Below are 9,024 nucleotides of genomic sequence, written 5' to 3'. Positions count from 1 at the left end.
TTGCCTCTACTCCTTGGCTCCTGGATTTGTGTTTTCTACCCATTGTGAACACAGTACCCTAAAAAGGCCTTTGATTTAAGGTATACCCTGTCTCCTGGAGAACGGTGCTCCATTCTCACAAAGTATCACCTTTGAGCTGGTACATCAGCTAAGCTTTCAACAGGTCTGTCTATGCTCTGCTCTACCTAGCTGGCAGCTTCTTGATGGTGTAACATGAGACAGAACCAGTGGAGTCCATGGTTAAGTGCCCATTCCAACAACTCCTTTGCTAAGAAGTGTGTTCCCTGTTCTGATGAGATGTTATATGAGATCCCATGACAGTGGATTTAACACTATATAAGGCTTCAATCACGGTGCTAGCTGAGACCCTAAGGACAGGAAGTGTGAACCTATATCCAGAATATGTGTCCATTCATGTTAAAACAAGTTTCTGTTTCTTTCAGGGCAAAAGATGTCCAAAAAGTTTGCCAGAGTGTATGGCTGGTCTCCTTGAGGGATGGTGTTATATGGGGGCCTCAGTGTCCCTCTCTGCTGCTGGAATATTAGCCATATGGCCATAGCAATAGCTAGAAAAGCTTTGATAAGTGGGCACCCATGCTAGTGGGCCCTGCATCGCCTCCATCCCTGCCCCATGGCTCCCCTATTCATGTGATGTTGTGTTAACACTGTAATGGCTGATAACAGATGCTGGCTGCTGTTAACTGGGTAGCCATTTTGTCTGCCTGCATGCTTAGCACCTCTCTCTTGTGGGTGCCAACATGTGTACAAAGATCTTCATACTTTGTGCCCTTGTGCAGGTCCATGCATAGTCTACTCCAGACCTACTTGTCGCCAATCTGCCTATTTTTCTTCTTCTAGTCTCTTGATCATTTGGTCAAGCCATTTGCAACTGCCCACGACTCTAAGCTCAGGTCACTTCTCTTTCAACACAAAGTGGATGACCAGGGACCTCATCTGAGGTTGTCCCTTGCAACTGGCTTTCGAGACCACCTTGAATGAGGCTGTGGTGCAGACACTGTCCTTTGTCAGCTGGCAGCCACATGCAGAGCTAGCCCAGCCGTGAAGCAAGCTTGAGCCCATTCCTCCTCAGTCAGCTGATCCTAAAAGGCCCTCCGTACAGCTAGAGGTGGGGGCTGCTTGAGAGCTGTTGGTTCAGGAACAAAGAGTGGGTCACATGGAGCTCCTGTGCCACTTGAGTATGTCCTCTGGTTCTGCTTGTGCTTCATACCTGAGGTACCAGTCCAGTCTTACATGAGTGGTTACTTGGCGAGTCCCTTGCTATGACATGGTAATTCTGACAGAACTCAGTCACGAGGGCTGCTTTGACCATGTGGTCAGTTGGTGTCCCACGGTTAGGTGCTCTGTCTCTACCAGGTCCATACAGCAAGCCAGAGCTACTGTGGGAAAGTTGTAGAATTCTCTGCTGCATATGTAGAGCCATGCTCCAGAATCTTGGGTGTCTATATTGTGATTTTCCCACTGGGGCTTGTCACAAACTCCATATTGCATCTTTTTGCACAACTGATACTTCTAATTGGCTCCTATGGCCCAAGTGGAGGGCTGGTTGCACCACAACCTAGATCTGATGCAGAACCCTTTCCTTTTCTGGTCTTCTCTCAAAGCTGTTACCCTCTGAACAGTGTTTTGGTAAAGCAGTATCCTCAGGTGTGGAATATGGTGCTTCCAGGACTTAAATGCACTCAGCAGGCTTTGCACTTACATCTGTGTGGTAAGAAGTATAAGATGCATGAATTTGTCCCTTACTTTGAAAGTGATGTCCTGGCAGGCCCCTGATCACTGCACAAACTATACCAACATGGCAGGTTCCTAGGAGGAGGCAAATATGAATTCAGAGGCTTATTAGTGATTTAAAAAATTCAATAAATGGTCTCCAAATGAAGTGGAGCCCATGAACAAAGTTTTCCACTGAAATGTTTAAAAATCATGATTTTGTTATCTATGAATTAGGGACAGTGGGCCATATGATTTTTTTAAAGGCTTACACCAATCTTTGCTTATTTATACCTTGCAGACCCATAAATGCAGCAGATAAAGTGAACAAATAATAAACTGAGAAGGGAGAGATGTAAATTGAAACCACAAATGAGATATCACCTCACACCTTCCTAAATAGTTATCATTAATAAATCAACAAATAAGTGCTGGTGAGGATGTGAAGAAAAGGGAACCCTGGTGCACTGTTGGTAGGAATGCAGACTGGTGCAGACATTGTGGAAAACAGTATGGAGTTTCCTCAAAAATTTCAAAATGAAACTGCCTTTTGACCCAGCAATTCCACTACTGGGAATATACCCTAAGAATCCTGAAACACCAATTCAAAAGAACTTATGCAGCTCCATGTTCATAGCAGCAGTATTTACAATAGCCAAGATTTGGAAACAGCCGAAGTACCCATCAAGTAGATGAGTGGATCACAAAACTGTGGTACATTTACACAATGGAGTACTATGCAACAGAAAAAAGGAAGGAATTTCTGCTTTTTTGCGACAGCATGGATGGAACTGGAGACTATTATGCTAAGTGGAATAAGTCAGTTGGTGAAAGAAAAATATCATATGATCTTACTTATAAAAGGAACCTAATGAACAAAATAAACCAATGAGCAAAACAGAACCAGAGGCATGGAATCATGGAACAGAGTGATAGCTATAAGAGGGGAAGGGGGAGGTGGGGACTGGCTGAAGGAAGGTGAAAGGTTTAATCAAAGAACATACATGAAGGACCCATGGACATGGATAAGGGTGAGAGGACTTGACTATGGAAGTGGGGGACGGGCTGGGTGGAAGGGGAAAAGGGGAGAAAATGGGACATCTGTAATAGCATAAATAATAAAAAATTTAAAAAAAGGAAAAAAACAGAAGGTAGTTAACAATACAGATTGGGAACATTAAACAACCGAGTTAAAGTTAGTAGACAGAAGCACAAGGCCAAAGTTGCTGACTGTTGCTAGATGAGGACTGCAAACCTCCCTCTGGGTCCTGCTGTGGCTGGAAGAAAGGCAGCCATGATTTGCCACTCTCACAGAGACCTACCACATCTAAAGCAAGGGGAGAGGTAACCCGTTAACCATTTCACAAACATAATAACTGGATTGAGACTCACACAGTGAACATATGGGATGAGGGAGTAGAGACATCTTGGACACTGTAACTCCATTCAGTAAAAAATAATGTCAGAATGATTTGGTTTTAGCCTGGGTGTCCTCGACGGCAGATCTAGAGACAAAGGCTTGAGTGTAAATACTTTACTGGAGAGTGTGATCCTGAGACTTGGAGTACGGGACAAGAAGAATGACGCACAGAAGGATGGAAAACCAACAGCAGGATGAGTTACACAATTGGCCACAGCTCCTGGTGAATGGTTGCTGGCTTCTTCTGGGCTGCCTGGGGAGTTGTACAAAAGCCATCTCAGGACTGTCCATCTGGGGGAAGAAAGGAAGGCTTTTATCCATTAGCACACCCCTGAATTTCAGGGTTAGTCAATGCACAGGCCCCCCCAGACAAACTCGGGAGAGCTCCAGCTGAGGCGTGAAGCATGGACACGAGGCAAGGGCCTGTCAGACTGTACCTACAGAAGGCACCTGCTTGGAGCCTGCATCAATGGCTAGAATAAGGGACAGCGGACGGCCAAAGGCCCAAAAGGTGCCCGATGCACACTCCAGGAAGTTGGATGCTGCCTTTATAGCCCCTTCAAAGAGAAAATCTTTTATTTTTAGGAAATTGCAGATCCCTAAGTAATGGCTCCTGTAGAGTTAAGTGATGTCAGGGTATCTGGGCCCAGCACCACTGTGGGCATCAAGATTCTATCCATGAAAGGATCCAACATTTTAAAAGTATCTCTTTGGCTTCCTGTTTCAAAGTATGACAGTTTCCTAAATGAATATCTGAAAACAGATATACTCCAAACATCTAGTCTAGCAAACTCTGCCCAAGTTAATGTCCTATGCAGAAAATGAAGAGTCGAAGAAATAAAACTGTTGATTATTATACATATGGGTAAGAAACCATTTTGCCACTTACCTCTGAATTTCCAGAAGCAGCTTTCTTTTAGGACGGACAGTTTAAGTGCAATTATAAACAATGTGAATTTTCACACTGTGGTCTAACAGATTTCCTGAAAAAATTTTCTTCTCTGGGAATCCAGTATTGATTTTTTTCATGTTCAAATTAAAATGCAACCAACAAGGCAAGATCCTTTTTTTTTTTTTCATGGTAAGTAGGTCTCTATTGTTTAAAATCATATGGTCTTCTGGATCATAAACCTGTTGCTAAGAAATTTCACAACTGGCTCCTAAATCAGTCCTGGAAAATTGATTGTAGGCAAAAATTTTGAATCTTGATATATCGCTGCTCCACCCCTCTGAGAATAAACTGTAATGGAATCACAACTTAAATTTACTTAGAGGGAGAGCTCAGCAAATGCTGCAAAGGACTGGAATCTTCTAGCTGGAAAAGCAACAATAGATGCAGAATGCATCAATTGAGCTCAGAAAGCTGCATGCACAGAAAATTCGTCCCTCAGGCGTGGTCCTCTGTGCTCCCTCTCCACAAATACAGGACTTAGTTATACTAATCTATTAGAAACTGGATATTTACTTTTTAATTAAGCAAGTGTTAGCATTTAAGTAAAATTTATACCCATCATGAAAATTCTAAAGACATACAAGAGCTTAGATACTGTTATTTATATTCACAAAGAAAGTGGCTCCAAAATCACATCCACAGCATGATTAGCGGGGTCCTAACTCAGGTAGCACTATGCCACCTCTTTAATCTACATCCTCTATCCTCTGTTTACTGTTAAAAAACAAGGAATAAATTTATCACATGATGTAACAAACAAAGAAAAAATATCCCAAGTGGAAAAAGCCAATCTTCATGCTGGCCAATTAATTTTGTTTAGCTCTCCCATAGCGCCTCCTTACACCTCCCAGGGCCTAGGAGAAATTGAGGGAAATGGTGCAGCAAAGTTACCATTTAGCTTCATCCCCCTCCCCAGCTGCAAAGTGTTAGTAGATGCTCCTTGAAAACAAAATCTGCTTTTAGAACACTGTGGGTGAGCATCTTAAAGGCCCTGAACTCCTGCAATTCAGAAACCTGTTTGTCAGGGCTAGACTAGTCTTCCCCAAAGTTTTTTCATCCCAATGTCTCTTTTTGAGGAGGACCTTCCTCCCCAAATTCTGCAAAGGACAATTGTGAAGTCACTGAGCAGTAGAAAACCACAAAATAATAAATTCTAAACCAAAGCCATTCTGTTCCCATGTGGTACTCAAGAAAGTAGAGTCGTTACAGCCTACCCTCACATCTCAAATTGAAAATGTCTGAGGGTTCTTAATAACTTAAGGAAAGTCTGGTTATTGATCAGTTCACTAAATATTTAGGGAACGCGGTGGGGCAGACACTGTTCTGGGTATGGTAGCTGTGCATGAACAGAAAGGCCAATTCCTGCCTCAAGAAGCTTCCAGTTAAACAGAGAATATGAATTTTGAGAGTTGTGCATGTCATGAGTATCATAAAAGAGAAGTGCAAGGTGCTACAAAGTCACTTAGGGATGACATTTTCTTTTCAAGGCACCAGGGAAGTGACATTTCATCTGAGATGGGAAGAATTAGCAGAAGGTCAAGGGGGCTGGAGGATTCCAGTCCTACCAGTGGCACTTTAATTACTCAGAGCTCTGGTTAGCTGTTTACCTGCCCAGGGTGCCTCTCACAAAGTGGCCACATCTTGAGGGCTGAGAGTCTTTCTTAACATCCCTAGTCCATTGCCTGGTATCTGATACACGGGGCAGTCAATATAATTTTGCGAAAAGAAAAAACGTTAGAAGGAATGAAGAAGGAAAGAGGCAACACAGTAATTCGCAAACGCCTGGCTGCATGTACAGGTTCATTCTGGGCAATGTCTTCTTTTCCGATATATATTTTAAAAGAACAGTTAGATTCATTCCTTACAGGGACTACCCCTCTCTCCCACCTTCACATATTAATTTGGTCTCCAAACACTTCTGTTCAGAGGTGGAGACACAAAGATGAGTAAGATGCCGTGTTGTGTCCTAGGAGCTTATGATCTAGTGGCGGAAACTCAACAGAACCACAATTCTTTCATCCTTTTGCCCAACTATGAAGCAGAAAAGGCAAGGTGCGTTTTGATGTCAAGTGTCCAGGCAGGATTTTGGCCTTGCCCACTGACGGGCAGCTTTAACACTGCCAGCGCTGAGACCTGCAAGGGAGGGCAGAGATGGCTTCCTCACCGGGATGCAGTCAACTTTCCTGCCTTCCACTTGTTCTTACAGCACGAGTGAGAGCCAAAAATCTGTCAGTAAGACCGAGGAGAAGGCCGCAGGGCGACCCACCCATTTCTTGCAAAGCGAGATCCCACACCAGCTCGCCCTAGGTTCCCCCCTGCGGCCAGCGCAGCTAGTTCTTCTGCAGACCCCGGACGCCTCCGTGCGTCGCCGGTGCCGGGGACCTCCGCGCCCACTCTGTTGACCCGCCCCTCCCCGCACGACGTCACCCGAGTCACGTGAATGACCAGGCCCCATACCGCTTACCCCTCCCCTCGCGCCAGACTCAGCTGCTCTCTTTGAACTGGGGAGCTGGGGAGCAGGCGGCGCGTCCGCGGGGCACCTCCCTGTCTCCTCCCCCCGGAGCCAGAGGACTGCGTCTAGCGTGGGGCTCCGGTGAAATTGGAACCAGCGTTCTAAATTAAGGGGAGCAGATGTCCCTGTGTTACTCGGGAGGCCTGGGTGGCCTGCTGTTCAGACAGAAATCGTTGCGGCACTGACCTTCCGGGGCTGCTGTCAATCTCCGTGTGCAGATGGCCAGGCGAGCCAGCCCGCGCCCCTGCATGGGAAATGTGGCAGCAGGGGGATCCGGGCAGCTAGAAGAGTCTACGTGGGGGTTGGGGAGGAGGCCTGGGGGAGACAGAGGGCAAGAGAGAAAAGGCCTGCCCCGCGCACAATGGAGCCCCCGTGGCGGCCCCTCGGAGGACAATGCGTCCCCCGGGACCCGCGGTTGTCTGCGCCGGGCTGGCGGCCGCGCTCCAGCTGCCTCTTCAGAACAAGGCTGTGCAAATGTGCCCACTTGATTCTAAATCCTCTTAGGCGCTCTCCATATGAACGGGGAAAGGGGTGGCCTAGACAATCCTTTACAAATGGGAGGCCTGGGAACCCTGGTACTCGGCAAAATGTCTGCACCACGCATGCAAATGAAGCCGATCACTTGGAGAAATAGGCAGTCTTTCTGTCCTGTAGTCCGTGAGCAAAACCAAACAATCGCGTGCAGTGAACACTCATACAGGGCTCTTCAATGCCACGCGATGTCCAGAAAATTTTTCAGGGTGTTTCTCCTGGAAGAAACTTCCAAATAAATGTTGAGAAAAGCCAGCTGAGCTGGGCAAAGTCATTAGTCACCCAGGTATTTACACTGTTTTTCCTATTTCCTTTCTCTCTTGGCCTCTGTGGTCAGTAGTATAAAATTCCTAGGAACTCCCACCTAAACACCAGCTTCCTGTTTATGCTCTCAGTGACTTTAATGTTTAGCTGTTAAAAGTTGACCAAGGCTCTATGAGACAATCAGCAGAGGTTTGCAGGTGGAAAGGAGAAAAAATGAAACACACACCACACACACACACACACACACACAAACCCCACGTAACAAAAAACCCAAATGGGTAGGTCAAAGGTCCAGGTTTATTTTTAATCACTTATGTCAAAATCACAGGGGGGAAAACATAAAATTAAAGTGTAACTTAATGCCTAAGATCTTGGTTCAGTTTCATTTGGCCCCTGGGTTTCCATGAACCTATAAAATACGATACACTAGTTTAAAGTACGTACATTTTCATTTCTAGCAGTTAAGGGCCTTTTTTTTTCAATGTGGCATGACATTTCTTTGTTATAGAAGGTTAAGTTCACACATAAGCACAGCCTGTGTGCTCCTGTGAGTGCCTTATACCTTGCCATGGCTGTTCTTAAGTTCCTGTGGCAAAATGTTTCGTAGACACCGCTCCCTGACTCAACAGCCTCCCTGACCTGGAAGAGAACCCTAGCGGGCTCCAGCCCTTTTCTGATACAGAATTCCCTGTACAACTCCCAGAGAGCCAATGGCTATTCTCTTTTAGAAACCCTCTGGAATTCCCTACCTCTGAAAATAATATCTTTCCTCGAGAATCTTATTTTTAAATGAAAGTTTTCTATATATAAAAGTGGAATCTATCTACATGTCTGGAGTCATGCAGAATAAATCTAATTTCTCTTTCACATGATACTACCCTCCAAATATCTGGAGACAGCTCGATGTCCCCTTAGTCTTCTCCCAGCTAAACATCTGCGGATCTGTCAGCAGTTTCTCCCATGGGTCTGAGTCTCCCACACCCTCCCAAATTATATAGAGATGCTCCAGTTAGTCCAAGTTCCTTTGAAACTGAAGATGGTGCTTCAGTTCCTTCTGACAGTTTGGGAGGCAGCGCTGGAGGAGTATGGCTTAAATCCAACAGGGGGAACCGGTCAGACCATGTCCAAGTAATTCAGGCAAAAATACATTTTAGTTTTCCACTTTAGTCTTTTTCTACTCCGTCGGTGATGCCAGACTCAGTCATGAAGCGGAAAGAGGAAAAAACAAAACGCTCAATCAAGAGCTAGCACTGGTGTTTTCATGTTCTTCCAGATGGTCCCACAAAACCCCTCTGAGTGGGTGCTATTGTTACTTCTCTTCAGAGGCTCAGAAGTCAAATAATCCACCCCAGTTCACACTGCCAATAAGTCCTTGTGAGGTCTCTAACTTGTGACTTGCTCTTTACATTATACAAAGCTGCTGCCCTAGAATCCCAGAGTTAAAGCCGAGAGATTCGGCAACATACAGCTTTAATTCAAGGCCAGTTTATATACCTAGTATTTATACAGCTACAAAAACTTTTGAAATACAAGTTAAGAACTTTGGTCGGGGGGTGGTGAAAAAGTTCTTCCTGGAAGCAAATGAAACAGAAATTCCAAGTGAGAGCCAAAAGT

The 9,024-nt window shown here is 45.2% G+C and overlaps 1 long non-coding RNA gene across 2 annotated transcripts; it reads right to left on the bottom strand.

The window, feature by feature from the left end:
• Nucleotides 1–3,250: 3,250 nt before the first annotated feature.
• Nucleotides 3,251–6,920, bottom strand: LOC150019758 (uncharacterized). Of its 2 annotated transcripts, none has more exons than XR_016509292.1 (2): nucleotides 6,802–6,920; nucleotides 3,251–3,442 (listed from the first exon to the last, which is right to left on the bottom strand). It is a non-coding gene; the product is annotated as an uncharacterized LOC150019758 (long non-coding RNA). The 2 variants fall into 2 exon arrangements; XR_016509291.1 differs by lacking the exon at nucleotides 6,802–6,920 and adding an exon at nucleotides 4,041–4,170.
• Between the last annotated feature and the right edge of the window lie 2,104 nt (nucleotides 6,921–9,024).

This window comes from Furipterus horrens, unplaced genomic scaffold (assembly GCF_987537825.1).
Source record: "Furipterus horrens unplaced genomic scaffold, mFurHor1.1.pri manual_scaffold_2, whole genome shotgun sequence".
NCBI classification, from domain to species: Eukaryota; Metazoa; Chordata; class Mammalia; order Chiroptera; family Furipteridae; genus Furipterus; species Furipterus horrens.
Note: the sequence above shows the minus strand (reverse complement) of the source record. Positions and strands in the feature narration are given on the sequence as shown.